The 27,926-nt window shown below is 50.1% G+C and overlaps 3 long non-coding RNA genes across 3 annotated transcripts in view; 1 reads left to right on the forward strand and 2 right to left on the reverse strand.

Moving 5' to 3' along the window:
• Positions 1-4,860, reverse strand: part of LOC131486843 (uncharacterized) — a 148,269-nt gene extending 143,409 nt beyond the window's left edge. The window contains exon 1 of the long non-coding RNA XR_009249487.1: positions 4,696-4,860. This is a non-coding gene — a long non-coding RNA (uncharacterized LOC131486843). The remainder of the gene's footprint in view (positions 1-4,695) is intronic.
• Positions 4,861-6,075: 1,215 nt separating this feature from the next.
• LOC131486845 (uncharacterized) overlaps positions 6,076-27,926 on the reverse strand; it is a 162,488-nt gene continuing 140,637 nt past the window's right edge. Inside the window, exons 2-5 of the long non-coding RNA XR_009249489.1 lie at positions 18,485-18,592; positions 16,357-16,524; positions 15,348-15,467; positions 6,076-6,543 (exon numbers count right to left, since the gene is read on the reverse strand). This is a non-coding gene — a long non-coding RNA (uncharacterized LOC131486845). The remainder of the gene's footprint in view (positions 6,544-15,347; positions 15,468-16,356; positions 16,525-18,484; positions 18,593-27,926) is intronic.
• Positions 13,625-27,700, forward strand: LOC131486846 (uncharacterized). Its single transcript, XR_009249490.1, has 3 exons — positions 13,625-13,874; positions 26,659-26,953; positions 27,072-27,700. It is a non-coding gene; the product is annotated as an uncharacterized LOC131486846 (long non-coding RNA).

Genomic DNA, 27,926 nt, shown 5'->3' on the forward strand with positions numbered 1-27,926 from the left:
TGAACCACAAGTTCCTAGTTAGCTCGTATCTCAGAGTAGCTTTGTAATTTTTTTTTTTTCCTTCCAGAGGAAGTGCAAAAGGAAGGAAAGGGTAAACCGGTTTTGGAAGTGCCTAGAATGGAAGGCCATGTCCTTGAGATCTACGGAGGATCTGAAGGCTGGGAGCAGACGAAGCTTGGTGATCCTAATTCCTAGCTCCCAGTAGGGCCTAAATCCTCCGTACATGGCAGGAAACTGCTCTTTACTTTGAGATGAGCCAGCTCAGTCTTATTTGCAAAGCTGTCCCCAAAGCCTCCATAGGAAGTATAATATCACCATAAAGAATCATTACACTCTCATGTGACTACTTCTCTCTCTTTAAAGAAATAGTCTGAGTTTGCAGTGAGCGCATCTCTTCCCTCCCTCTCCTCTACCTGATATTACTTTGGCTCCCTATAATTAGATTAGGTATAGAAAGTGACTTTATGGTGCTAATAATTACACATGCTTACAAAACAGATGGGTCCGGGGATCTGGAGGGGGAGCATTTATGGACTCGGAAATGAGACATTTTGTTGTAGGAAATGGATAGTTATTTCCAGGTTTTATTGCTGTGTTTCATAGGACTCTTCTTAAATCTTTGTGGCTAATACTTTGCCTGTATTGACTTCCACGCATTTTGTAAGATTTGGCTCCCTCAAGTCCTGGGTGTGCTGGAAAAATGGCACTGACACAGGAAGGGGAGCCAGAGATAGAGAGCAACAGGTTGGTGCCCTGGGGGAAGGAAGAGTCGTAAATGGGGGAATAAAACCCCATAGAGCTTCCGAATCAGAAGGAACCTTAGACATCACCTGGTCAGGCACTTCTCAAAGTGTGCTCCCCCCACCAGCAGTGATTAGCATCATCTGGAACTAATCAGAAAATCTCAGGCTCTACACAAAGGGTGCCACTGGCACCCAAGAATCTGTCTTTCATTTCAGGGGATTCTGATGGTTGACAGAGTTTAAGAAACACAGATCTGGCGCAGTCCTTTCAGATTAGACATGAATAAACTAATGCCCAGAGGGCCTAAGTGATTTGCCCCAAGTCACCCAGCCAGTCAATAGACCGTTATGGCAAGAACTTCCAAACTACTCACACAGTTCTCTCCCCAAAACACCATCTGGTCCACTAAGAGCTAGGCACATGATCCTGCTGACTTGCTTCCCCAACTTTCCTGTGCACAGAAGTCACAGGAGGATCTCGTTAAAATGCAGATCTGGATCCGGTAGTTCTGGGGGTGCTGCCCAAGATTCTGCATGTCAAACAGGACCCCGGGGAATGGGATGCGGCTGGCCCCGGGGCTCACACATAGAGCAGCCAGATGCTGGCATGCACTGGTGGTGGGACTCTGGCCCTCACTTTCCCACTTCCCCTTTTCTCTGCCTGGCAGCAGAGGCTACTGAGAGGGTGCTAGAGTCCTTCATATCCCTTTGTGAGATGAGTTCGTGAGGACTTTGCAGCCCACTGCTCACCCCTCTCATTCCCTTTGGAGCTTTGGTCAGTGGGCCACAGGCCCGCTAGTCCCTTGCCATCTCTGACCTGTTGACTCCCTACCTCCCTAGGCTGTCCCGCTTTCTTGAGGAGAGCTGGTCCTCTCCCATTTCCTCCAAAATTCCACATGATATGCAAATAATGGGATCCAGGACAAATGAAATATGTCTGCCTTTCTTTCAAAAGATTCTTGCTGGGTAGGAACCCCAGAACCCATTTTTGGTCTCTCATCCCTAGTTCCTGCTCCCTGGCAAAGAGTTCTTTATGATGTCTGACCTAAGTCCCTCTGGCTGCCATGAAAGACATTTATTCACCCAACAAGCACTTTTTGAGTGCTTCTGCAAAGGAGCACTAGGGTAGACTATAGATAAAGGGACTTCATCTGTTTTCTGTCTTCCCCTCCCCCCCCCCGCCCCCCCCCCCCCCATCGTCTGTGGCTTAAAGCGAGCTAGGTCCAAAGCTAAAACTCCCACAAGGACCACTTGTTGGACATGTTTACTGAATTTCTTCTAATTCCATTTGACTTACCTCTTCCCCTGTCCAATCCAGTGGGCTTGCCTCATCCTCCTAATTGGGAACACCCATCTCCAGCCCCCAGACACACCCATTCGTCAGCTGCCAGCAGCTCTTTCATATCCCGTCCCCTTTGGAATCCTGTTCCCTCCCCACCGGGTCCCTCTCACAGACAAACATTGATAATGAATAAATCTCTTTCAGAGAAGGGAGTGGGCCGGCGTGTCCATGGGGAAGGCCCTGCAGACACAGGCAGGATGGATGGCTGGTGGGAGCAGTGCTGTCGGCTCTAATTAACGTATTGTTCTCTGGGCTCCAGCAGGATTATGGATGAGTTCCACAAAGCGGCCCACTTAACCTGAGCATCCTGGTTCCAATCCATTACTTTCTCCACTGGCTCCAGCCTACAATTTGGCCTGGTGTGGAGGGGCGGAGTGTGGGCAGAGAGCCAACAGAGCTCAATTTGAGGAGCTCCCCAAATGCACCTGCCTAGCTTACTTCCCGACAGGTGAGCCTGTTGGGGGTCTGGGCTTATAAGCCCCCAGTGGGCAGAGAATACACAGCTCAAAGTGCCACAGGTCTCTGCTTGGAGGTCCCACCCATGCAGCCTTGCAGATAAACCCAGGAGGTTAGCAGCCCTTCAAGACGTGGAAACTGCCTGACAACCCCCAGCTGGCAGGAAACAGTCAAACCGACTTTAACGATGGCTCCTAAGCCATATCTTTCATTTGCATATCACTGGAAGTCTTGGCTATCTCCTGATTATTTTTTCATGCGTAAACTATTGTCTGAGGGCTGTTATATCCAAAGGTACAAATTGTACAAGACTAAACTCTCACCCTGGTGAAGCTCACAGCTGGGGAAAAAGATAAGAAACATTCTCAGAAGACCACAGCACCAAGGGTGCCTCGGAGGGAAGCACGGCATGAGGGTACAATCACAATGATGGAGGGGTGGAGGTTGTGCTGAGTGATCCAGAGCGGTATCTTAGAAGTAGCAACAGGTAGGCTAGCAATGAGGGCACCCCGGCAGTGGGGTGTCCGAGGGAGGAAGAAGAAAGTACGGCAAGAATAACATTTGATACATTTAGGGGAGTCAAGGGGGATCCGTCTAGATGGGTAATGTAGGGGCAGAGTATCAAGCACCATCACGGGCTAACTGAGGAGCGTGGACATTATGGCAGTCATGAACGTCGTTGTGCAGAAGAGAGGCACGATGACAGGCGTGTGTGGTTAAGAAGGTTACTTTGTGGGATGTGCAGGAAGGGATTAAAGACAAATGGTGTGGCCTTGGTGAAACCAATTAGGAGGCTATGCAGCATAGCAGGGTCTGGAACGAGGGTGGTAACTACCATCTCCAATTTGCAGGAGGGGAGGGTGCGGTGCTGAACCACACGGGCCTCCATGCAGAGGCCCACAGTTGCACAGTTAACTATGGCTGGGTTTCCGCATGAATATCTCTTGACTCCCAACCCAGCTTTGCTCAAGAGCATACAACTGGAAGTCGGTTCCCAGCCCTGCTAATATCTCCAGGCACATGGCTGCCAAGTAAACTAAGCTACAATGGCCTAGGCCCTCATATTTATCCAGATGCTTTCCAGCGCAGAAGGCGGCGAGAACTTTGCCCACTGCATTCGCATCCTACTTAAGTATCTTCAGGGACGTCTGCCCTGCGGGATTAAGAAGGCTGGCTCTCCACCTACTCAGACCCCAATCCCACGTCCAGCAGAAGCCATAGCAGCATGGGAGAAAGACAGAAGACAGGAGCCAGAAAGGCTTAGACTCACACTGTCACCTTCCCACAACCTCAAAGAAGCTACTTGATCTCCCTGAGCTGCACTGTCCTCAAGTAGAAGGTAGGGTTCTCCTATGTAACTTATGGGGTGGTGGGGACAAGAAATGAGATGTGCATATAACAGGGAGATACTGTTGTCATTATCATTGGATTCTTATCGATGTAAGGACTTCCAGACCTAGAAAAAGACCAGGAACATGGCTCCACTGAAAAAGCTTACTACTTCAAAGTAAAGCGCCAGAAGAGAAAAGCACAGTACCAGGATCAGAACATAGGTCTGAGGACTGATTTCACTGCTGTGGGCTGTGTGAGTCTGGGCGTGGCAGGACTCACTGGTACCCTCATTCTCCTTTTCTTGCCGGACCCACAGCTTCATGACACTCCCTAGCCTCCCTGCTGTAGTCATAGCAGGTGACTATGTTCTAGCCCATGGAACATGAACAGAGGTGACGCTGCCACTCCCAGGCCCCACCCATAAAAAGCATTATGCATAGACCCCTCACTTGATTTTTCCATGCACCTGCCAAGTCAAGACACTCCAAGCACTCCAAGAATAGCAGAGCCCCAAGAAGGAGCCTGGGTCTCAGAAACATTGCATCAAGCGGGGCATCCTTTCCAGTTCTCATTGAGGAGGGGCATATCTGCAAAACTTTTATGGAACTAACCCAGTGAGATTTTGGGGCTGTTTGTGACAGTGATTAGCCCAGCCTGACTCATTCACCTGGCAAGCTGCTCACCTTCCCTGAGCCCCAGACTCCTCATCTATAAGATAAGCATACTAATACCCGTTCCAGTTACATGACAAGGTGAGCGTGATGATAGAAATGACATAACAAAGGAGGAAGCACTTAGGCAAAAAGCCAAGGATTTACTCACGTCAATCATCACCACTGTTGGCACACAGCAGTCCACCCCTCACATCGTGTCATGTCCTGAGCCCCTCCCACGGCTCATCTTGGGCTTCAACCACCGGCTGAGTGAGGACAAGAACACATCAGGCGATACACGTCGGAATTAGCTACACTAGACCTCTTAGTCTCTTCCAGAGAAAAACTTCAATTATCTTCCCTACATCCCCATGCCCTCATTTCCCCACCTCAAACGCATCCATCAGTGTTCTTATCTTGCTGGGTGGACCAAGGACAGGTGTGTGACTGGTCCTCCTGAAGCCATTCCACCCCGAGTCGGGGGTTAGCCAGACACCCCTGACTCACCTTTGTAGTCAAGATGCCACCAGGCACTTTCTCCCCACATTTGATGTTTTATTGCAAAAGCCATTAGGTCCCCCACCTCCTTAAGGCAGAAAGTTGAGAGTAGACACACAGTTCACTGGAAAAGGCACCAGTGCAGCTCGAAAAGGTAACCATGCAGATGAAAGTGCATGTACCCCTGTCTGTGCAAGTGTGTGTAAGGAGTGCATGTGTGTGTATCTATGTGGATGTGTTTGAGGGTGTACATGCATGTGCATTTGAGGAGTGCATATGGATGTTTGTTTCACGGCTCTGTGTGTGTGTGTGTGTGTGTGTGTGTACATCTGCATGGATGTGTCTGAGGTGCTCGTGCATGCGAGTTTGTGTGTCTGTCTACATATGCAGGTACATGAGTATGTGTGTCTGGGGATGGGAGGTGGTAGAGACAGCAGGAAAAGGGGCCACCGTTAGGTACGTTCTCCCAGCATCATTTCTAGTGGAGAATTGACTGCAACTACAGGGAATGTCATAATTGTCAGGAAAATTCTGGATCTCCCCTTCCGTATCCTTTTCCCCTGAACATTTTAGAATGGACACTTTTGGGCGCCTGGGTGGCTCAGTCGGTTAAGCGTCCGACTTCAGCTCAGGTCATGATCTCGCGGTCTGTGGGTTCGAGCCCCGCGTCGGGCTCTGTGCTGACAGCTCAGAGCCTGGAGTCTGTTTCAGATTCTGTGTCTCCCTCTTTCTCTGACCCTCCCCTGTTCATGCTCTCTCTCTGTCTCAAAAACTAAATAAATGTTAAAAAAAAAAAAATTAAAAAAAAAAAAATAGAATGGACACTTTTTTTTTCCCACCATGCCCTGAAGAAGACAGAATCTTCTTAGGATTCACCTGCTCTCTCGGGCGCTCACCAAACATTGTCCGGCCCTCCCTGCACCAGGAGCCTGCACCCCTGGGTCCATCCACCCTTCCCTTTCCAGCTCTGCTTCAAAGAACAGTGTGCAAGAGAATTGTCTCTGGAACAAAGAAGGCCAGGAGGCCGTTGTGGGGGAGGTGGGGAGGGGGAAGGCTGCAGCCTCTTCTGGGCAGGGAGGAGGACAGAGCTGGGTGGGGGCCAAGGCCTCAACTTTGGTGGGGGAGCTGTAGAGGAGGCTCTCAATTCTCAGCCCTGCAGGGAGCCTGGGAGACACATTCTGGCATGGCAGGGCTGCAGGGTTAGGAACAAGCCCCTGACACAAGGGGTTTGCACAGGCGCACAAAGGGAAAGAATATCAGAGGAGATGAAACCATACAAATTTCGGGTAATAGAAAGAGAGGAAAGAGATGTGCGTGTGGCCTGGGTCTCGGCTCAGAAAGGTCGATTCCAAGAAGACGCTGCTCAACTTTATATTACTTTTCAGAAAGCCAGTGAGCTGAAAAATAACTCTCACCTTTTTTTTTTATATTATTATTCGTTTCTTCTTCACATTGTTTTGTGCATCTCGGTTGTTCATTTCTCCCCGGCCTGATTTCATTTGGAGATTTGGCCTGGAGCCTGGAGGGGAAGACAGTCCTTCTTTTCAGAATGCATTTATTTCAAACCCTCAGCAGCCTCTCCTGGGTCTGCCCCTGTCCGATCTTGGGGTGTGGGGTGTGGATGGGGTGGGGGCAGGCCCTCTCCTCTGGTTCATAGAAGTCTGCACGTTGTTTGTGGACAGATGTGTGTGTGCACACGTGTGTGTGGGTTTGGGTGGAGGTGAGTGTTTATGAAAGGGCACACATGTGAGTCTGCATGCATGTGGGAATGCACACGTGTGGGCTTTTGAGTGGCTGTGAGGGTTACCACGAGTGTGAGCTTGTGGGGTTGCGTGTGTGTATGTGTGTGTGTGTATGGGCGTGCGAGTGCAGGCGTGGGCCCAGGAGCCCCTCCAGGTGGGAGGGACCTACAAAGCTGGATTTTCTGTTTCCCTGGAGTCTGCAGTGGCAGAGGCTGGTTCCTTCACCTTTCACCAAGCTCAGCGAGCCACAGATGTTGTTTGAACCAGGGAAAATGTCAGCCCCCAGGAGGAGCCCAGCTTTAACTCAGAGTGAGCCCCCAGGACGCGAGACAGTGTATTCTGGGTATTGTGCTTTGGATCCATTTGCATTTGCTCTTTCCAGTGACTCTGGGCTGGTGGGTGGGTGTGAAGGAAGGGGGCTTCTCCTCGGTACCCCCCGCCCCTCCCAGATCCCGGCCTCCTGGTGAGGCTGATACCAGAGGAGGCGAAGGAGTTGCTCCAACAAGCATCCTAATCAACCCCCGACGTCACCCCCACTCCCAAAGCAACCTAGAAGGATTCCTCCTGAACCAAAGAGCTGTCAACTGGGTCTCGGGGGGAGGCCTCGTAGCCAAAGCTGGGTTTTCCAGTGTTCGTGATGCCCCCGGCAGGCGCCTCTGAAAATAGCCTCTCTTGTGCAAGACAGCCTGCCCTGTGGGGCAGGTGGCAGAGCAACTGAGCTTTGCTGGAGACAGAAAAGTGGACAATACAAATGTTCTTACCCCCTTCGTCACCAGCCCTACAGGTAGGGAGTCAGTCAGATGGAACCCTCCCAAGGGAGAACCCCACAGACCGTGCAGAAGACACAGAGGCCCCAGGGCCACGCGCCTCTGGGGCCCTGGTTCATTAGGACCACCCCCACTGTTTCACTATTTAGGCAAATGATGAAACTCTGGCTCAGAGAGGCTAAGTTACTTATCTGGGGGTACACAGTCACTACGCGAAAGAGCTGAGTGGCTTCTCATCACGTGGGCAACTGACATGCAGGGCTCACCACCCCTGGACCAGGCAAGCTGCCGGGAGGAGACAGAGCCCAAAGAGAGCGACGAGAAGAAGTACTTTACGCTTGGGTTCTACCGGGTCACAAGCAGATCCAGGTCCTGCCCCAGGCATGTCCGGTGCCTGGTGAAACAAGACCTACGTGGGACTGTGGGAGCACTGGTATCTAGGCCGAAGCTCCCTTCTTGGTCACTACTGGATTTTTGTCATCCATCTACATCCGCTGAGCCCTGCGGGAGGCAGTGGGCTGGAAAGAGAAGAGGCCGTGTGACCATGTTTCAGTCACTTAGACTCTCGGCACCTGCAAAATGATGATGCGGGTGGATGCCTCACTCACAGGGCTGGTGTGGAGTTTGAATGCACTGATAGGTGTGGAAATAATTCACGTGATGCCTGGCACGTGACAGTATTCAGATTGGGTCCATTTCCCTTTTGCTATGATGGGCGGGGAGCTTGAAAGTTCCCACAAGCGCCCACAGGTGGGCTCAGCCAGTAAACCCTGCCCTGGTTACCACCTCCACCGGGGGAAGCTGGGGCATGGCAGCTGTGAATCTGGCTCATTCCAGGTGGTGCCCTGATCTAAGGCGGGGGGGCCCTGGCTCCCCCTCCCTCTCTGTGCTGATTCTGTTGAGTTACAGAGCAGGGGTAACTGCTGCCCTCCCTTTCCTCTTTGTTCAGGACCAGAAGCAATTGACTGGCAATAGCAGAAGGGTTCTGCTTTGCCTTAGAGAAAGTCTGGGAGAGGGGACACCCTGTAGGAATCCCGCCTCTTCCTTAGCACCCTAGACCTCCGACTCCCGAACATGAGTCTTCCCCTTGGCAGAGACTCCCCAACATTTGTGGATAATAATAACTGACATTTTTCAGCACTTTGCAGTTGAAAAGCATCTTCACAACAGAGCGTGATAAGGAGTGTGGGCCTGGGCAGCAGAGAACCTAGGCTGTACTGCCAGGGTCTATGTAAAGCCGGTGCCCTGATACCAACCCAGAGGGATGTTTCAGGATTCAGGGAGGTAAGAGATGCATACGTGTAATCCAGGAGCCTAATTCACCTAAAATAAACATGCTAGCCCTATCTGTGTGACCTTGTGCAAATTGCCTTAAACCCTCTGTGTCTCAGTTCCCTTATTTGCAAAATGAGGCTGATCATAGTATCCACCTGATAGGGTTAAATGTGTATTAGATGAGGATTAATGGGGATTAAGTGAGTTAATATTAATAACACACTTAGAATAGTACCTGCTGCATAATGAGCGCTCAGTGAAATATAAATATAGTCCTTTCTGGGATTATTGTACCACCACAGCTACGTTTTGCAGTAAGAACATTGTTAGTCCATTTCATAGATGGAGAAACTGAGGGGCTAAGTCACTGGCCCATGACTTGAACTCCAGACTATTTTTTAAAGTTTATTATTTTTGAGAGACAGAGAGAATATGAGCAGGGGAGGGGCAGAGAGAGAGAGGGAGACACAGAATCTGAAGCAGGCTCCAGGCTCTGAGCTGTCGGCACAGAGCCCGACACGGGGCTCGAACCCACGAACTGAGAGATCATGACCTGAGCCTAAGTCAGACGCTTAACTGACTGAGCCACCCAGCCCTCCTCCCACTTTTTTTTAATGTTTATTTATTTTTGAGAGAGAGAGAGCATGAGTGGAGGAAGGGCAGAGAGAGAGGGAGACACAAAATCCAAAGCAGTTTCCAGGCTCTGAGCTGTCAGCACAGAGCCAGATGTGGGGCTCAAACTCACCAACTCTGAGATCACGACCTGAGCCAAAGTCCTATGTAACCCAATGAGCCACCCAGATGCCCCTTGAACGCTAGACTCTCTGATGTCAACTGAGGGTTCCTTGCACTCCTCTGGCCTCAGCAGCTTTGGCCACTTCTCCTCTGTGGCTAGACTGTCCAGGGGACCCTGGCCTCCCTTGGTGTCCCTCTCAGCCCAGCTTCAGACAGCCTCTCTCTCCTTCCTGCCTTCCCACAGAGTGGGGGTGGCTCAGGCTTTCTCCCCAGACAAGGGAGCAGCCTCAGAAGAGCTGGGCCCTCAGGCTCCCGCCCTTTGGGTTTTCCAGAAAGTCTGGTATGCCCAATCCTCCTCTGACTTCTGTCCTTTGGTCCTTTCAGAGGCTGTGGCGTCACAGCCCTCACTACATGCGGGCCTGTGTTAGGGGGGGGCACGTGGGCCAGTGAGGTCTCTCTCCTCAGTGCCCCTCCAGGCACCCAGCTGCAGCTAGGACTGCTGTGAGGGCCTGGATGATTCAGTGCCTCCCTGAACTGCCTGCGTGCACCCCCAGCACACACGGGCGCGCGCGCACAGCCCTACACAGAGGAGATGATCAAGCGCAAAGAGTCCTCGTGTGCTACTTTATATGGCAAATAATTGAGCCGTACCCTTGTGGTCTCAGTGAGGAGTTTCATCCATATTCATGCCTCGCGTTTCCTGTGGAAACGAACACGCAGACATTCCAGCACAACAGTGGGTGCAAGAAATCTCAAGCACTAATTCAGTCCCCCCACTACCCACACCGCCAGAGCCAAGTTAGATAGCCATCTAACCAGCAGGGAGGCAGCCTGCTCTGTGCTGGGGACTTGTCCTCCTGTCCCTGTCCCACTCTCCCACTCTCTGGCTTCGCTGTCTTCTTCCTTCCTTTCCTTTTAGGCCTTCTTGGTCCCCTGCCCCTCTTCCCTTCCCTCTCCTTCCATATGGCCTCCCCTCCGTCCAGCCTTCCCCTGCCGGCTCCTCTCTGCCTTTCCTGCCTTCCAGGCCTCCTGCCACCGTGGCCAAACGTGCCTCCCCAGAGCCTACAGGTTCACTTTCCTCGTCTAGTTATGATGGGGTGGGGGTGCTGGGAAGCTGGTTTGGAGAGTGCGTGTCTGTGAATACCAAGCATGTTAATAGGTTAAAGTAAATCTAAAGTAACATTTGAAAGCAGAGAGATGAAAGCAGATCACAGGCCAAAGATCAAACAATCTAGAGCCACTTCTAAGCCTTTTACAGCTGGAGATTATTAGCATTTGAAAGTGAAGAGCATTACAGGGAGAGAGGGGGAAAAAAAAGTCGGAAGGAATTTTTGTTGTGGAGATAAAAACTGAAATAAATGACAGTGGAAAGCGAGAACTAGAAAGAGGCTGACTTATTTTAAAACCACATTAAGACAGTGGGGGAGGGGGGATACCCATGGCTATATTTTTAGCTCCTCAACCCGCATCTGGGCTCCGTGCGGAGGTCTGCAGCCCTCCCCGGCCTTCTGGAGGTAGGAAAGAGGTTTCCGGTGCCCACTGACATCCCCTTCCCTCCAGCTGAGACAGAAGGCCTGCGCTGGGAAGGGGGTGTGGTAAGGGGACAGTGGGAAGGGCTTGGGGCTGGAGCCTGATCCTTCCTCTTTGCTGCCAGGCACCCAGGACCCCTCGCCCACCCCTCTCTAGGGGGCATCCAGCCAGTCTCCATAATGCTCCAATGTTCGAGTTGGTGGAATCAAGGGATTGTCCACCTGTGAGGTTTTTTTTTTTTTTTCCTGCCATCACAGGTCTGACCCTCCCCACCACATCTGATCATCTGATAACCCCCATTCAGACCCAGGCTCCTCATTTTTCAGAGGAGGAGACTGAGGACCTCCTCCCCACATCCAGTGCGATAGATAACGCTAAATAAGAGAACATATAAAACCTCCCATCCTCCACACTTTTAATGTAGTCAGTATTTTCTAAGAACCAAGTATGAGTTAGGCATGCTGCTAAGTGCAGGGAAAAGTGTTGAACAAAGCAGGCAGAATCCCTACCTATGGGGCTCTTGAAATCTTGTGTGAGGGGGCAGATATTAACTAAAAGCTTCAGGCTAAACATAGTGGATTGATCACCATTTTTTTTTTTTTTTATCACTGTTCCCTCCTGAAATCACACTAACGTGAAATTCAAGTCACTGGAAACCGACCAGGAAAAGGCAAGTGGGAAAGATGTCTGAGGCATAGGACAAATGTTAGCAAATGGAAGAGTGACAACTGACTTAATAGAGGGAGGAAATGTAAATGACTCTGTCTGCAGGGAAATTTCCCTGGAAAAAGAGATGTGGCCTCTGGGGACTGCCTTCCACCCCAGTCCTAAGGAAGCAGGGGCCTGAGGCACAGCAGAAGCTGGGATGGGGCTAAACAGGGGCACTGGTTAGACCTCCAGGATCCCCTCCATTGCCTGTGCAGTCAGGGAAGCAGCCTTCTCCTCAACGGTGAGCAGGGAGCCAGCAGGTGAGGGACCAGCCACCCTCTGAAGAAACTGAACCAGAGAGCACTGGGCTCAGGGACCCATGTGCATTGACAGATGAGAGTAAAGTATCGGCACTGGGCATAAAACAGGATGTTTAGGTTAAATTCTGCATCTTGAACAGGGAGATCCTCACTCTCCATTCCCAACTGAGCATTCATAATGGCAACAGCCTGGATATCCCTGAACTTCCATCCCTCACCCCTGCCGGAGTCACCCCTGACAGAGTCAAGAGAATTCTTCTCTGGAAAAACTGAATGGACAAAGAGGGTAAAGGGCAATACTGAGTGTCCCCTGAAGAAAAAGCCAGCGCCCTGTCCATTCCCTCTGTGGTGAATCCCACCAGTAAACAGGACCCAGCCGTGCCCATAGAGCTGCCAATCAGGTGTTTTCTAATGACTTACAATCTTAAATATGGACAACTGAGGATCACCAGACATTCTAGGAAAGCCTCCACCATTAAGACCAGGCAAGAAAATAGGAAGAAAAAAAAAAAAAAAAAAAGGAAAGGAACTCTGAAGAAACAGACAAGGTCAGAAATAGAAAAAAACTTCAAAAATATATATAATCAATATTCTCAGAGAGATAAAAGCAGACCTTTCACCTGAAATAAAGTGGGAGAAAGATGGATAGATAGATAGATAGATAGATAGATAGATAGAAACTATAAGCATATACAGATACCATATATAAAATCAAAGCACAGAGAAAAGCTCTTGGCTATTAAAAATGATAGCAAAATTTCAGAATTCAATAAGAGGTCTGAAAGATAAAAGAGAGGACATTTCCCCCAAAGTGGAACAGAAAGAAAGAGAATAAGAGAAAGACAGATAATGGGAGAGAAAATGAGAACACTAAGGATCAGTTCAGAAGGTCCCGCATTTGACCGTTGGAAATTCTAGAAAGGTTTAGAGAAAATGGACGGGATAATTATCAAAGAAATAATAGAAGAAAATTTCCCCATACTGAGAGATGTTGGTGTCCAGAATGAAGGGTCATTAAAGGTCCAAGGCATATGATCGTGACGTTTCAGACACCGGAGATGAGAGGCTCCTAAAAGCTTCGAGAAAGGGAGCAGCAGGGAGCCACCCTCAAGAGACTGGAGGGCAGTCTCCCTGGAAAAAAAAAATAATAAAAGTAAGTTACAGATTATTTGATACACTCACTCATATGACAAATAAAAGCAACAGAGGTTTCCCAGTTCCGTTGAATCATAAAGAAAAAATTATGAGACAGGTACAGAAAAGCAAGTCAAAAATGAGGAAAAGCATAAAGTTGCACAAGAAAGGAAACATAATCAGCATTGAGTACAGTACTGTCTCGGGAGTGAACCGTTTTTACTTACTCTTTTGTAAGAAGAGTATTGATTTAATTTTTTAAAGTGTGATGTAAGTATATTATGGGAACTGAAAGTTATGAGCTAAGACTCGTGCCATAATAAGAAACCGCTAGACAAGGTCAAAAATAGTTCTGTCAGAAAAGAGAGTGGAAAAAAAAAGAAGAAAGAACAGTAGCCACCTGCTTTATGTAGGTAGCAGTCAGTACTTACCAAGAAGGTGCATAAGGAAACTCCCCAGGGGAACGGTAAAGGTCTGACTAAGGGTCATAGTTTGGTTTGGTTACATAGTTGTATGCCTAGGTCTAAACTCATGGATTGCTACACCGGAGATCTGCACATTTCATTGCACGTAAAATCTATTTCAAAAGGGGGAAAAAAGGAACCACCAGCAAATAGTGAATTCTAATGATACGCTTGGTGGAGTGTTTAAGGATGAAATGTACTTACATCTGCAACTCACTTGGAAATGCACGGAAAGGTAAGATGGAATGATGGATGGGTAGAAGGATGGAAAATGAAAAAGTTATGTGATAGAACAAATGTAACAAAATGTTAAGGGTAGAGTCTAGATGGTGGTGGGTTTATGGGTATTTGCTATAAATTATTTCAACTTTGGTATGCATCTGAAAATTTTTGTAATAAAATGTTGGGGGAAAAGTAGAAGCTGGGTATATTATTTGGGTGAAGGGCAAGGAGAAACAGCCAAGAGTTGAAAGTGGTTATCTCTGGAGGGTGGGAGGGATGTGATCAGGGCCAGCTGCCTGCCATGAAAAATCTCTTGACATAATTTGATTTTTAAATTCTGTGTATGTATTCCTTTGGCTTAAAAAAAACTAATTTAAAAAAGGAAAAGAATGGCGTATTTACTGATAAGTATTTTAAAATATGAAATGTATTTGCAAAAGAAAAGTATACAATTTAATAATTTGTGGAAGACAAGAACAAGATGCCAGGGCAGTGAGAGGGAAGCAGGGTACTCCTCAAGGCTGTGAGCTAGGGAAGGCCTCTCTGAGCCCCAGGAGGTGGGGTTTCAGGCAAAGGGAAGAACATCACAAAGGCCCAAGAAGGCCAGTGATCCTTAGTGTAAGGGAGAAGGAGGAGGAGGAGGAGGAGGGGGAGGAGGAAGGGGAAAAGGGGGAGGAGGAGGGGGAGGAGGAGGGGGAGGAGGAGAGGAGGAGGAAGAAGGGGAGGGGGAGGAGGAGGGGGAGGAGGAAGGAGAGGGGGAGGAGGAAGGGGAGGGGGAGGAGGAGGAAGAGGGAGAGGAGGAAGGGGAGGGGGAAGGGGAGGGGGAAGAGGAAGGGGAGGGGGAGGAGGAAGGGGAGGGGGAGGAGGGGAAGGGGGAGGAGGGGGAGGATGAGGAGGAGGAGGAGGGGAAGGAGGAAGGAGAGGAGGAAGGGGAGGAGGGGGAGGAGAAGGGGAGGAGGGGGAGGAGAAGGGGAGGAGGGGGAGGAGAAGGGGAGGAGGAGGAAGAGGGGGAGGGGGAGGAGGAAGAGGGGGAGGGGGAGGAGGAGGAAGACGGGGAGGAGGAGGAGCAGGGGAGGACAATGGGTCACCTCCATGTTTTCAAGCTCCAGGTAGAAAGCCCCGGGGTGACCAGCAGGACTCAAAGCAGAGGAGGGTTCATAGGCTCTTTGCTTAACTGTAATTGCTGCCTTTTTGTCTTCCCACAGTTAGGCTCTGTTTTTATAATGCCTGTGCTATGGAAACTGAGGGAAGGTTTTCAGGCCCGAGTTACAAAGGTCAGAGAGGGGGCAACAAGACCTTGGCCAGCGCACTTGGGGGTGAGGGCTCCAAGGGGGAAGGTCACTGCATCTGGCCCCAGCCTCCCACCTGCACCACCCCAGCCTTCGGGTCCCCTCTTGTGTGTGTTTAACGTTGGAGGTCCCGCAGTTTGTTGGTAAGCAGGGTGAAAGGTGCCTCACACATGTCCTCCCACAACTCAGAGACTCACCATACGCAGTAGTGTTAGGCGCAGACCCAGGGACGTGTGTGCCCTTGCTCTTGAACGAGACCCAGGTCCTCATCCCAGCAGCACTTCACGGGCCCCTTTCTCAGCCTGGATTGGAAGAAGCTGGGGGTGGACACAGGGCATCCTAGCATGAGGCAGCTGAATTTAAAAAGCAAAGCGCAGGGCACTTGGAGAAACTAGGCTGAATCACGCTGCCAGAGCAGAATTTTTCCGTCAGGAAAGTGGAAGGGACTGGGGAATTGGGGGCCCTCCTAGGAATAAGGAAACGCTGGGGACAGAGGCAGCAAAGCTGCTAACCCTTGGGAAAGGGACTCAGAAGGGTCTGAGTGGACTGCCGGCTTGTTGGAAGAACTTCAACTGGAGCCCGGAGAGCAGATGCCCAGAGCCCAGGAGCCTGGCGTGAGAGACAGCCATGCACCTCTGGCTGGCAGGTGCCCGCCCCTGGTGACAGTGAATGGCATGGAGCAGGGATGCCCAGGGCCCTGGCACAGAGCCGGCAGCTGCTACTGCTGAGGTTTTTATGCTAATGCCACTTGTCAAGCCGTTGGTGCTCAGGGCAGCTGGACTTGACAGGGAGGCAGCTGGGTCCCCTGGGTTTTGCTTCCCCTGAGCCTTGCCTAGGTCCTCAGAGGTGTCCAGCGAGGAGAGCTGGAGGAGGAGGAGCGGATGGAGGAGGAGGAGCGGAGGATGGAGGGCTGGGGCCTACAGAGAGGAGGGGCGCCATGGGGTCTCCCCAGGGCCACATAAGAGGAAACCCCCCAAAGCCCACCCACTCTAAAGCAGGAGCCCAATAGCCAGAATGGAGGGCACCTCTGGGTTTTCCCAGTGGGAGGGGAGCAGAGGATTCACTCTCCATCAATTATTCAGCCCGGAGGACCCCACATAGAGGGCAATAAGTTGTAGCCCAAAGAGCACAGGGCAGGGGGGACTAAGACCTGGGTCCCAGCCTGGTTCTGTCTCTCACTGTGTGACTCTGGCCCAGTAACTGCACCTCTGTGGACTCCAGCTTCTTCCTCTGTAAAGTGATTGAGAGGGTGGTGGTTTCGAGGCACTCATCTATTTAGCATACAGGCACTCAATACTCCTCGTGTGCCCGGCACCGTGTGAGATGAGATCCAGGCGAAAAAACACAGCCTCTGACTTCCCATAGACCTGCTTTCTGGGAGGGAGGAGGGGGCATTCTTCACATCTCACGGTCCAGGACTTGGGTGCAAGGTATGCAGGGCATCCCGGGCTAGGGCGTCCCTCACAGGACGCGAGACAGAAGTAGAAGCTGTGATCTCCACCCCAGTGCACGCCAGGAGCCCAACCAGCAAGATTCTTGGAAATTTACTTTCAAAGCTGTGTGGCAGGTGCAATCTGCGAGGAAATAGGCTTTCTGCCTTTTTCCAAGAGAGGCTGGGAGCATACGTGGCGTGAACAAGCACCGAACATGGAGTCTGGAGACCCATTCCTAGGCCTCAGGAGCTGTGTGACCACGGGCACGGACTCTCCCTGTCTCTGAGTTTCCACTTTTTCCTTGGTAAAATGGGATCCATCCATCTTGAGAACCTGCTGCTTGTAATGCACAGCACGCTTGCTGACCCATTTCAGGAAGGTAGTCCTACCCATGAGGCTGCCTGGTTCCTAAGGGTGGAGCCAGCCAGTGGGCCACAGCAAGTGGAACCCCCACGCATGCCTGATGGGTGTGAATGTGTGCTTCCTCGTCACCAGCCGGCCATCCACCAGCATTCCCCGAGACATGTGGGCAAGTTTCCTGTAATTGTTTTATGGACGGTTCTCTCAGCATTGTGTCTGGCCATAAAATATGCTCACTTAATAGTCTCCAAGGAACTGCCAGGCCTTCCAGCTATAACTCGGAGCCCCCAGCCCCTCCTGCCTGGCCTGACACCTTGTTTGGTGAATCTGATTTGATTTTGATCTTAAATCTGCCCTAAATGTCTCTGAGCCATAGCCACAGGAAGGGTGGGAGTGGGGAAGAGGAGGATGGTTGTTGAGAATTATGACCCAGGCCCATTAGGAAGGGTTGACCGCTCTGCACAGCCCCTTCTAAATCACGCCCGCGAAGAATGTCACCGCATCCTGAGCAGGCCTCTAGCTGGCAGGCAGAAACAGCGGCTGGGAGGGCGGAAGGAAGGGACTCTCTCGGCCTGGCCTACATCTGCTCTGTGCTCAGGGCCCCCAATGTCCTTCCTGTGCCTTTCTGTGGCTGCTGTGGCCTGGACACCCCTTCTCAGTCTGTCCAACAATTTTCTCCTCCTTTTGTAGGACTCCAAGAAGCTGGTGCCCGAAAGGTAGCGTGCCGCAGTGGGTGGGAACCTCGTGGTGATGGGCGTAGAAAGTACAGGGATGACAGTGCTTGCTTGCGAGGGTGAGAGCCACTGGGATGCTCCTGTGGCCTCACCTCCTGTTCTCTGAGGAAGGGGCCGTGAAGAAAGATGGGGAGCGGAGTTGCTACTGGCTCCCTCGCCCAGCAGCCTGGGCCGCACCAGCTGTTAGCCGGTGGAGGGCCTCGGTCACGTCTGTTTGCAGAGAGCACAGCATTCTGACTCCAGGAACTCATTCACGCTTTGTAACTCTGCTGTAACATCTCCTCCTTGCCACAGTCGATCCCTCCCTCCTCTCTTTCCTCTGAGCATTAGAGTGAAATAAAAAGATAGTACGGTGGCTGAGACCCCAAGCTCGGAAGTCAGACTGTCTAGATTTGAATCAAGATTTCACCACTCACTGTGTGACCTTGGACCATTACATAACCTCTCTGTGCCTCAGTTTCCTTAACTATTAATTGCAGGACAATGAGAGTACACACCTCTCAGGATCAATGTGCGATTTATCCACATATAGCTCTCAGAGCAGACCTTGGCACATTTCACCTGCTATTCCTTTTGTTTGTTAGTATTCCCTGGGGTGTGTGGCTGGGGGTCGTGGGGCTCAGGAATGACACTGAATGTTCACTTCCAGTAGACCATGTCTTCCCTATGTGTCCAAGGCCTGGGATGAATGGATGAATGAATGGATGGATGGATGGATGAATGAATGAATGAATGAATGAATGAATGAATATCAGTGAGCATGGGAGTGTGGGGGATGAAAAGACCCCAAGGTTCCACAGTACTTACCTTCTAGTTGGGCAGCCAGGACAGCCATCACAGGGAGAATGTTCCATGGGCCAGTCTGGCAGCAGGAACTTAGAGGTAGATCCCAGGTGGCCACCAGCACCAGAAGTTCTGGAAAGGAGTGATGAGTTGTCTGAGGTTAGGGAGAGTCTAGATACCCCCAAACATCCCTGCCCTGTAGGGACCACTTATGGGGCAAGGGAGTGCAAGGCCACGACTCACTGGATTTTCCCTCAGCTGACCCTCCCAAGCTTTGACTCATGGTTAAGATTTCCTAGGTGACTTTGGTTCCTGAGTATTAACCAAAGGATCTTTTAGTGTTAGCTGCTAGGGATTTGAAAAAGTCATAAAGCCATGATTTTTTTTTTTTTCCTTAGAACTAGAGGGGGTTGAGGAAAGAACATTTTTACCAGCGATTTGATAGCGGGGAAGCTAACACTCAGAGAGTCGAAATGGTTTTCCTAAGTCAGCTGAGCTTATCTCCCAAATGTGTCCCTTTATTTCTTGTCACTGAATCCCTGTCCTCACCACTGGTAGAGAGGAACAGAAATCACTTTTCCAGTTTTAGGAACTGAACGTAAGAGCTGAGACCCAGATTGCCGAGAGGCTTACCCCAAGCCACCCTGCAAGTCAGCAACCGAATCGGCCAAACCAGGGGTTCTGACCCAAAGGTGAGCTGCTCTGCTCCCTGCCCGCCCCGACTCCCCGCTATCCGGAACACTCTGATCCAAGGCAACTGGGGCCTCCTGGAGCTGAGTGCGGTGCCAGCAAAGATGTTCCTGCTCTGGGTGGAGGGGAGCCGTCCCCCCACACACACACATACCCATGGAGCACCTGCAGGGAAGCCTGCTTTCCGAACCACCCTTTGTCAGCTGCTCCTCTAAGCAGAACACACGGCACGCAGCCTGAGAAGGAGCCTTGAGCGCCAGGGAGGCTCCAAGTCAGTATCAAGAGGATTTTCATAAACACAACTGTCTGTGTCTGGGCAGCCATGTGGAAAGTTGCAATATAACCCACTGATGTCATGTGGCAGGGGAAACAAGATTTCCAGAGGCAGCCGTGCTGCTCTCTCCAACCTCCGGGTGGGGCAGAATCCCAGACAGGCTTTACGAAGAAAGGGAAGGGAAAAAAAAAAAAAAAAAAAAAAAGAAACACAACCTGCAACAAATTGCAAAACAAAACCCTGGGTCTGAGGTCTGCGAAGAAGCGCGGCAGGAAAGGGAGCTGGGGACGATCTGGAGTTGGTGGGGGAGCACACTGGGCTGGGGGATCACCCTGCAGGCTCCATTCTGTGGGCTTTCTGAGGACGAGGGCAGCCTCCCAGGGGAGCTGGGGTGCGCCGACCTCTCCCTGCCGCCCGGCACCTGGGATCCCTGGACCTCAGAATCACCTGTGGTTTCTCTCCCTCCGGGGGGATTACACCTCACCAGAGCCTCACTCTCCTGGTCTTTAAAATCTCCGGATTTCAGATTCCTGCAACCCATTCCACTACCAGTTCTGGGTTCATGTCTAAGGTTTAACCCAGGCTTGGGCTGCTGTGGTTTCAAAGTTTCAACACGCTTCTGGTTCTGCACTGGGGCGGGGGCCCCCTAGAAGAGGGGAGCAGTGGGGAGATGGGGTGTCTTTTCCTTCTTGGTTGGTGTCTCATAGCATTACCTCACTTCTCTGCTGTCTCCAGCGGCCGGCACACCTTGGCCGGGGTCACTTCACTTGCCTGCACTGCATGCACTTTTCTCATTTCTACAATGAGGTGCAGGGGTCCTTTTAGGTCAAAAAGTCTATAAGCGTCCGACTTCGGCTCGGGTCGTGATCTCGCATTTCATGAGTCCGGGCCCCGTGTCAGGCTCTGTGCTCTGTGCTGACAGCTCAGAGTCTGGAGCCTGCTTCGGATTCTGGGTCTCCCTCTTTCTCTGTCCCTCCCCTGCTCGTGTTCTCTCTCTCAAAAATAAATAAACAGGGGCGCCTGGGTGGCTCAGTCGGTTAAGTGTCCGACTTCGGCTCAGGTCACGATCTCGCGGTCCGTGAGTTCAAGCCCCGCGTCAGGCTCTGTGCTGACAGCTCAGAGCCTGGAGCCTGTTTCAGATTCTGTGTCTCCCTCTCTCCGACCCTCCCCTGTTCATGCTCTGTCTCTCTCTGTCTCAAAAATAAATAAAAAACGTTAAAAAAAATTAAAATAAATAAATAAATAAATAAATAAATAAATAAATAAATAAACATTAAAAAAATTTTAATCATTTTATGACTACACATAAGGAGGAGCAGAGTGGTGCAGATTACACAAAGGATATTTTCTGCTTTTATTAATACTTCTGGGGATCTTCTTCAAATTATAAATCATTCTAATGGCAGAAAACTTGAAAACCAAGAATAAGCATTTAACAAATAGACAAACACCTGTTTCTCAAATACAACCCAGATATCATTTCTATTAACCTTTGGAATGTCATTTGGAATGTCATTTTAGTCTTCAGAGTTTGCATATCCATATATTCTTTAAGTAAAAATATACTAGAATCAGGTTCTGCAGTCTATCCTTTCATCATTTGGGGATGCACTGTACACATTTTCTCTTACACGGATATTCTTCTGCAATTTTTTTTCTTAAGTTTGTTCTTTTTTCTCGTGATTTTTAATATTCAGGAAAACTGCAGATGAAGAATTACAAATGGCCAACAAACATACAAAAAAACACTTTGCCTCAAGAATAATCAAAGAAGAGGAATGAGATGTTATTTTTATATATCCGATCAGCATAGTTTTTTTTTTTTTCTTTTTTTAAGCTGACACAATCTACTTTGTTACCTGGATGAAGAGACGGACAATCTTTTACATGGCTGGGAGACGGACAATCTTTTACATGGCTGGAAAACCTGGAAAGAGTTTTTTTGTATCGAGATGTAAAAATGTGTATGATTGTTCACTGACTAATTCTATTTCTGGTAGTTTACTCTGTGGGAGTAACCACCTAAGTATTAAAAGATAGATAGCAGTACAAGGATGTTTGCTGAAGCACTGTTTCTAAGAGCAAAATTGTAGCAACAACCTAAATGTCCATCAACAGGGGAATGAGCAGGATGAAATCGACAAATGGAAAGATAGTATGCAGTCCTGAAAAATGATGATGTAGCTCTATATGTACTGACTTGGAAAGAGGTCTTGGGTATTTTCTGGAGTGAAAAAGAATCAGATAACAGAACAGCATTCGAAGCCTTAGCCCATTTATATAAATTTATATGCACAAATCTGTATGTGTGCCTTAGATAAAGAAATGCCAGAGGCACTGTTGGTTTCAGATAGGAGGGAGGGCTTAAAGGTGGCAGTCTGGTCTGGGGGTGGGGTGGGGCAAGGACTGAGGATTCACTTTGAAACTGCATTTGTCAACCAGCCTCCAAGCTCTGTGTGTGTGTGTGTGTGTGTGTGTGTGTGTGTGTGTGTGTGTGTGTGTTTCTTAGAATGTATGTTCTTTTGGGGTGCAGGGAGGGACACTGATGGAGGTTATGAACACCTCCACCTGCCGCCAGGCATTGACCAAAATATTAGCAGTGATTATCTCTTGGAGGCGTGATTCGGCATGTGTTCATTTCTTTGAGTTTTTAGTATTATTTGAACATTTTGCACAAAGCATTTTGCGATATTTGCTATCAGGGAATGCTCACAAGTGCTGTTTTCTTTCTTTCTCTTATAATATCCTGAGAGCCTGGATTTCTGTGTCTTGCCTGTCAACATCTGCAATATTAACTTTTCTCACCGTGCTGTTGCCCTTCCTCGAGAACCCCAGCTGTCTCTTGCCAGCTTTGGGGTGTCTCTGTAGATGCAAGCCCGTGGACAAGTGCCATGCTCAGACCCTACCTGCATCAAACTCCCCAAGTCTGCCTCTCCCCCACCTGTGGAACGATGGTGCTCACATTCTTCTGACCGGGCTGAGCAGGGACACTGCCAAATTTTTATCTTTGCCCCTCGCCTTCCTCTGCCTTCCTTTTCTAAGACTTGTCTCTTAGGTTCTGATTTGACCACAGGGCTCTCACCAGATGTGGAAATCCCTGCCATTGCCTCCACGCCTACCCTCGGCTCCGTTTATCCTAATACCCTACTTGGCATCTGACCTTGTTCTGTCTTGCGTCTTGGACTTTGCTGCTTCCTGGAAGTTTCCAGTCATCCCTACCATGCTAGGTGTGACAATGCTCTATTCCACTTGATTCAACAGTTCAAAAAACCTACTGTGTGCTCCTTACATGCTCAAGCCCTGGACAGGTTCTTGCGGACATAGAAACCGTGAGTAGAGGTCTCTACACTTGAGAGAGCCATAGGGACTCTGATGGTAGCTGACCCTGAAGGTCTATGACTGCCAGGTGCTGTTCTAGACGCTTTGCACGTATTATCTCCTTTAACCCTCGCTATAATCCTGTGAAGTAAGTATGATGAATGTGTCCGTTTTAAAGAGGAGGAAACTGAGGCATAGAGAATAGCTTCCCCAAGGTCACAGAGAATTGAGTGGCAGTCTGGCTCCTAAACACCATGTGCTATGAAAGAAAAGAGGCCACCTGTGAAGTGTTGTAATAGATATTTATAGAAACACTACGGGAGTTTGGCAAAAGTGAGTCATGAATTCTTTTGGCTCTCAGACTCTTGACCTGTGTGAGAACCCAGGTAGGTAACCAGCTTTCTCTCTGCTACTTACTCACCCAACCTTCTGCTTTTATCTCTGCAGATGAAACGTCAAACATCGTCTTAACTTAGACTCAGCATCTGCTGTGAGTAACTGACATCTGCTGGGCTGGCCTCCGGCCCCAGGTCCACCTGGCTGGGTTGGCAGGCCCAGATCGTGTCCCACACCATCTCACATCCAGCAGCCCAAGTGCCCCAGAGCTTTCCTGCTTGGGTCTGGGCTTCTTCCCAACGTTCCATGAGCCCTCCCAGTGGGGAAAAACTGATGGAAACTGCTCCGTGACCCCTTTGCTTCCAGTAGGCCATGTTTTCTGCAAGAAAGATGTTCCAGAAGAGCTTTGTCCAAACTGAATGTTTGTAGATTGAATCCCATTTAGAATACATTAGAATAATTAGCTAATGACACAACAGCATCAACTTGCATTGAGTGCTCACTACATGCCAGGCACTTTGCTCATAATATCCCTTGAATTCAGGGGACACATCTGTAAGGTGGGTACTTCTTTCCTTATCCTGACATAACCAATGAAGAAACCAAGCCCAGAGCTGTTAGGTGATTTGACCTAGATCACACAGCTAATAAGTGCCAGAGCTGACTCCTGGCCTGGTAAACCATCACTCTCCTGTGTCTGGTCCAAGGAGCATTCGGTGAATTCTTAGGCAAACGGTCTCTTAGGGAAATCTATGAGCCCTGCTGGACAGTTCTACAGCAGGGACAGTAGAAGTTTCTCCCCACCATCCCCCAGGAGGGGGAGCTCTGGAGCTGCCCCAGCTCCAGTCCAGCATGCCTGTGAGCACACACATGCACACGCACTCGCGTGCCTTCCTTGGGCCAGACCATGACTGTCTCCTCTGACCAGGCAGCTGACTGGGTACACAGGACTGAGCCACTAGGAGCCAGGGCAATCAAGAGCAAGAAAGCTGAATAAAAGCAGCTAATACTCTATGATATGCAGCTTCGGTTGTAATAAACACTGCAGCTGAATATTCCCGCAGGGACTTCCTAATGGAAGAGATGGATACACTCCAGAGCGACCCCAGGGGTTTTACACGCAGCTCTGACTAAACTCCCTATAAAATCAATCCCGCCTTTTCACCAGTTGTGACAGGGTGTTCTAATATTAATCCACTCTCCTTGTCACTCAGCTCCCCCAACAAAGGCTTTAATGATCTTTAACCAGGCATGATAAACACGACACACTCAAGCAGAGAATGCCCGGACCCAGGGAGCCCCCGCACCTCACGACGACAACACGCTTAGAGGTTAAGGGAGATAAAGGTGACCCCCTTAGTCCCCCTGACAACCTCCTGTCTCCCCACAGGATGGTCTGCAGAGGAAGGCAGCTCCATGAGGGCAGAGGCAGTCAACTTGTTCAGGCTGGCTGGGGGGTAGGAGGGGTGCAGGCCCTGGGCATGGGGTGAGGGTCTCAGCAGCCAGGGGAAGGAACAGAGAGGCCTAGAGTTTGGCTTCTGTGCTGGCCCTCCCAGCACCCCCAAACCCAGCCTGCCCAGACTTTGCACACACCTGCTCTTTACCCACCCCTCTCTTGCTCCCTCCATGCCTGGACCCTTCCCTGGACCCTCCATGCCCCTAGAGGCCCCGGACAGGGGTGGACCAGAAGAGTGGAGGTTCATAAAGGCAGTTGGAGGGGGAGATGGGCAGTCAGGTGGTGGCAGGGCCAGAGGTCTGGGCCCTGGTGTGAGGAGATACACAGGTGGATGAGGAGTGTCTACACCACTAAAACCTTAGTCCTTCTATTTCTAATCCACCCCTCAGTCTTCAAGGCTGCAAAGCGTTTATGGGAGCTGAGTAGGCGCCCTGCACTGGCTCTGGGGCAGTGCAGAGGCCTCCTCTCTCATGCGCAAACCTGTTCAGGAAGCAGCAGGGTAAAGTGCCTGGCGGCCTTGGCCCCAACCTCCCAGCAAACTCCCTCTGGCGACAGCGAGTCAGAGCCTGGAGTTTGGCCTCTCACTTCAGAAAACAACCCCAACTGGCCTGAGATGTTTAATTTAACCAACTGGCTGCTCCAGCCCACTCAGGGGCAGCTCAGCAGGGCCCAGGGGCCTCTGTGGTGGTGTCCAGCTTCCCCGTGGCCCTGAGGGTCTCAGAGAGCGGTGTGAAGCTTGGAGAGCAGCACCGTGCCTTCCCTGTTGTAACAGAACTTGGTTTAATGTTTTCATTTTAACAGAAAACAGCCTTAAGGAAAATAACAATGTAAAAAAGTAGGGAAGCCATGACCTGCATCCGCCACTGGTAACATTTGAATGTACTGCCTTCTAAAACTTTTCTCCTTGAAGGTGTTGAATTCGGGCTTGGCCTTGGCCTTGCAACAGAGACCTGCACACGCTCTTTTGCCGACAAGAGGCTCCCTGCGCAGGGGAGGGAGAGATTCTGGAGCATGATTTATTGGGCGATCAGGGCTCCTTCCTAAGTCTTGTGCCTTCATTTTCTCAATTATAAAAAGGAGATAGTAATATAGGGCACCTTGGCGGCTCAGTGGGTTAAGCGACCAACTTCTACTCAGGTCATGATCTCATGGTTCATGAGTTTGAACCCTGCTTCGGCTTCTGTGTCAAAGGCTCTGTGTCTGAGCCTCTGACAGCTCAGAGCCTGGAGCCTGCTTCAGATTCTGCGTCTCCCTCTCTCCCTGCCCCTCCACAGCTTGCGCTCTGCCTCTCAACAAATAAATAAATGTTAAAAAAAATTAAAATTAAAAAAAAGGAGATAGTAATAAAACTGACCTACAGGGTGGTGACAGGGACGAAATGTTTCTATATATGCAAAGAACTTAGAAAAGTGCCCGGTGTGTAATAAAATGAAATAAATGTGGTAGTGGTATCACTGATAGCATTATTATTATTATTACTGTTATTATTATTATTATTATTATTATTATTAATTACTTTCAGCATGATCTTGCCTGCAAGGAAAGGGGAGTAGGGATACACAGTCCCCTCCTCCCAGTAGCCTGCCACCGAGGATGTCTAAGCACCCAGCTATGTAACAAGTGGGCAGGACAGTGCCCAAGAGAGAGGACAGAAAGCCAAATACTGCCGATCCAGGGCTCTGTGGTTGCTGGGGTGAAAAGGGAAGGCACATAGCTACCACCTGTCATGTGGGTTCAAGTTGCCCAGGTAGCTCTGTGCTGGTACCTATGGCAGGCAGCTACTCCCTCTCCCCCCTGCCCCTGTGGGGGCCACTGATCCAACCCCTCACTCTTTGCCCCCCGCCTCCAAGACAGTGAACACCTCAATCATGCATCCTGGTTGGTGCACCCAGGTGTCTCTTTGCCTGCCCTCATCTAGCCCTTGAAACTTTTTGACTTAGACCATCCACATCCAAGAACATTCCTGGAAAGAACCCTGGAGATCCTAGAATGGCTCATGACAATAACACCTCATATGTATTCGGCGCTTACTATGTCCTTTGCTAAAAGCTTTCCATATATTACCTCATTTAAGCCTTACGGCGAGACTGTGAGCTAAGAACTATCATTGTCTCCACTTTACAGATGAAGCCGTGGCTCAGAGAGATTGAGTTGTCTGCCTGAAGATTGATGTCCTGTTCCATCTGTCAGCAGGGTGACTTGAATTTAACCATGGAGAGACAGCCCTTTGTTCTGGGGAGAAACCACCATGGACCTGTTTGTTTTCTACAGCTACTCTTCCAAAGGGACTCCGGTGCCATTATTAACCTGAATGCTGACGAGCCAAGTGTTTATTTTGATCGTGAAAGCTGGATGTATCTCTTATCTGTGACACAAAAATACAAGGCAAATGAATAGGAGAAACTGAGACCCAGAAAGGGTAAGTCTTTTTTCCATGGGCACATGGCTAGGAAGTCACAGAGCTAAAACCAGAATCCAAGACTCCCCAGTCTTGAGTTCTCTCTAACAGATGCTGCTTCTCATCTGTCCCCTTCCAGAGGGCCCTTGGCTGAGGCCAGAGACCAAGGTCCACATCTCTGGTACACCCTGCATATCACCCAGAGCAGGTCTGTGCACAAAGGAGGAGCTCACTCCATCCCTGCCAACAAGCTGACGTTAACTTTCTGCAGGTGAGTTAACACCACACACTGACACGCGCTTCCGACCTTTGCCCGATAACCGGCTCTGGTTCATTCATCCACGAATGGAAATGAGCTCACAGAAGAGGTTACTTAACATTACTGGCCCGAGCCCAGCCTAATTCTCCCACAGCCAGCCACGACTGCCCGGGTCCGTGCCCCCCACTATCTACTCCACCAAGTCTACCACTCTTCACCCCTCTTCCCCTAAGAACACACCACAGGGGCGCCTGGGTGGCTCAGTCTGTTAAGCGTCAGGCTTCGGCTCAGGTCACAATCTCATGGTTCGTGAGTTCCAGCCCTGCATTGGGCTCTGTGCCGACAGCTCAGAGCCTGGAGCCTGCTTCGGATTCTGCCTCCCTCTATCTCTCTCTGCTCCTCCCCCGCTCGCACTTTGTCTCTCTCTCTCAAAAAAAATTAATAAACATTAAAAAAAAAATTAGAAAGGCCTTTCTTAAAAAAACAAAAGACAAAAACACACAGCACAGCCCCAGCCCAGGACAGGGTCCCTTGAGAAGCTAACACCGAATGAAAGAATCTGAGAGAGGCAGAGCTGACTGGAGTCTTTGCAGTGCTGCTGCCTGGTTTCGTTGGGGTTCTGCCTCATTTCTGTCACTCACAGGTTGGTGACTTCCTGACTTCCTGCTGCCCATGGTAGCTATCCCTGTGACCCTCAGGCTGGAGGCAGGCAGTTTGGGCCACCTCCCCCAGCAG

This window comes from Neofelis nebulosa, chromosome 10, assembly GCF_028018385.1.
Source record: "Neofelis nebulosa isolate mNeoNeb1 chromosome 10, mNeoNeb1.pri, whole genome shotgun sequence".
NCBI classification, from domain to species: domain Eukaryota; kingdom Metazoa; phylum Chordata; class Mammalia; order Carnivora; family Felidae; genus Neofelis; species Neofelis nebulosa.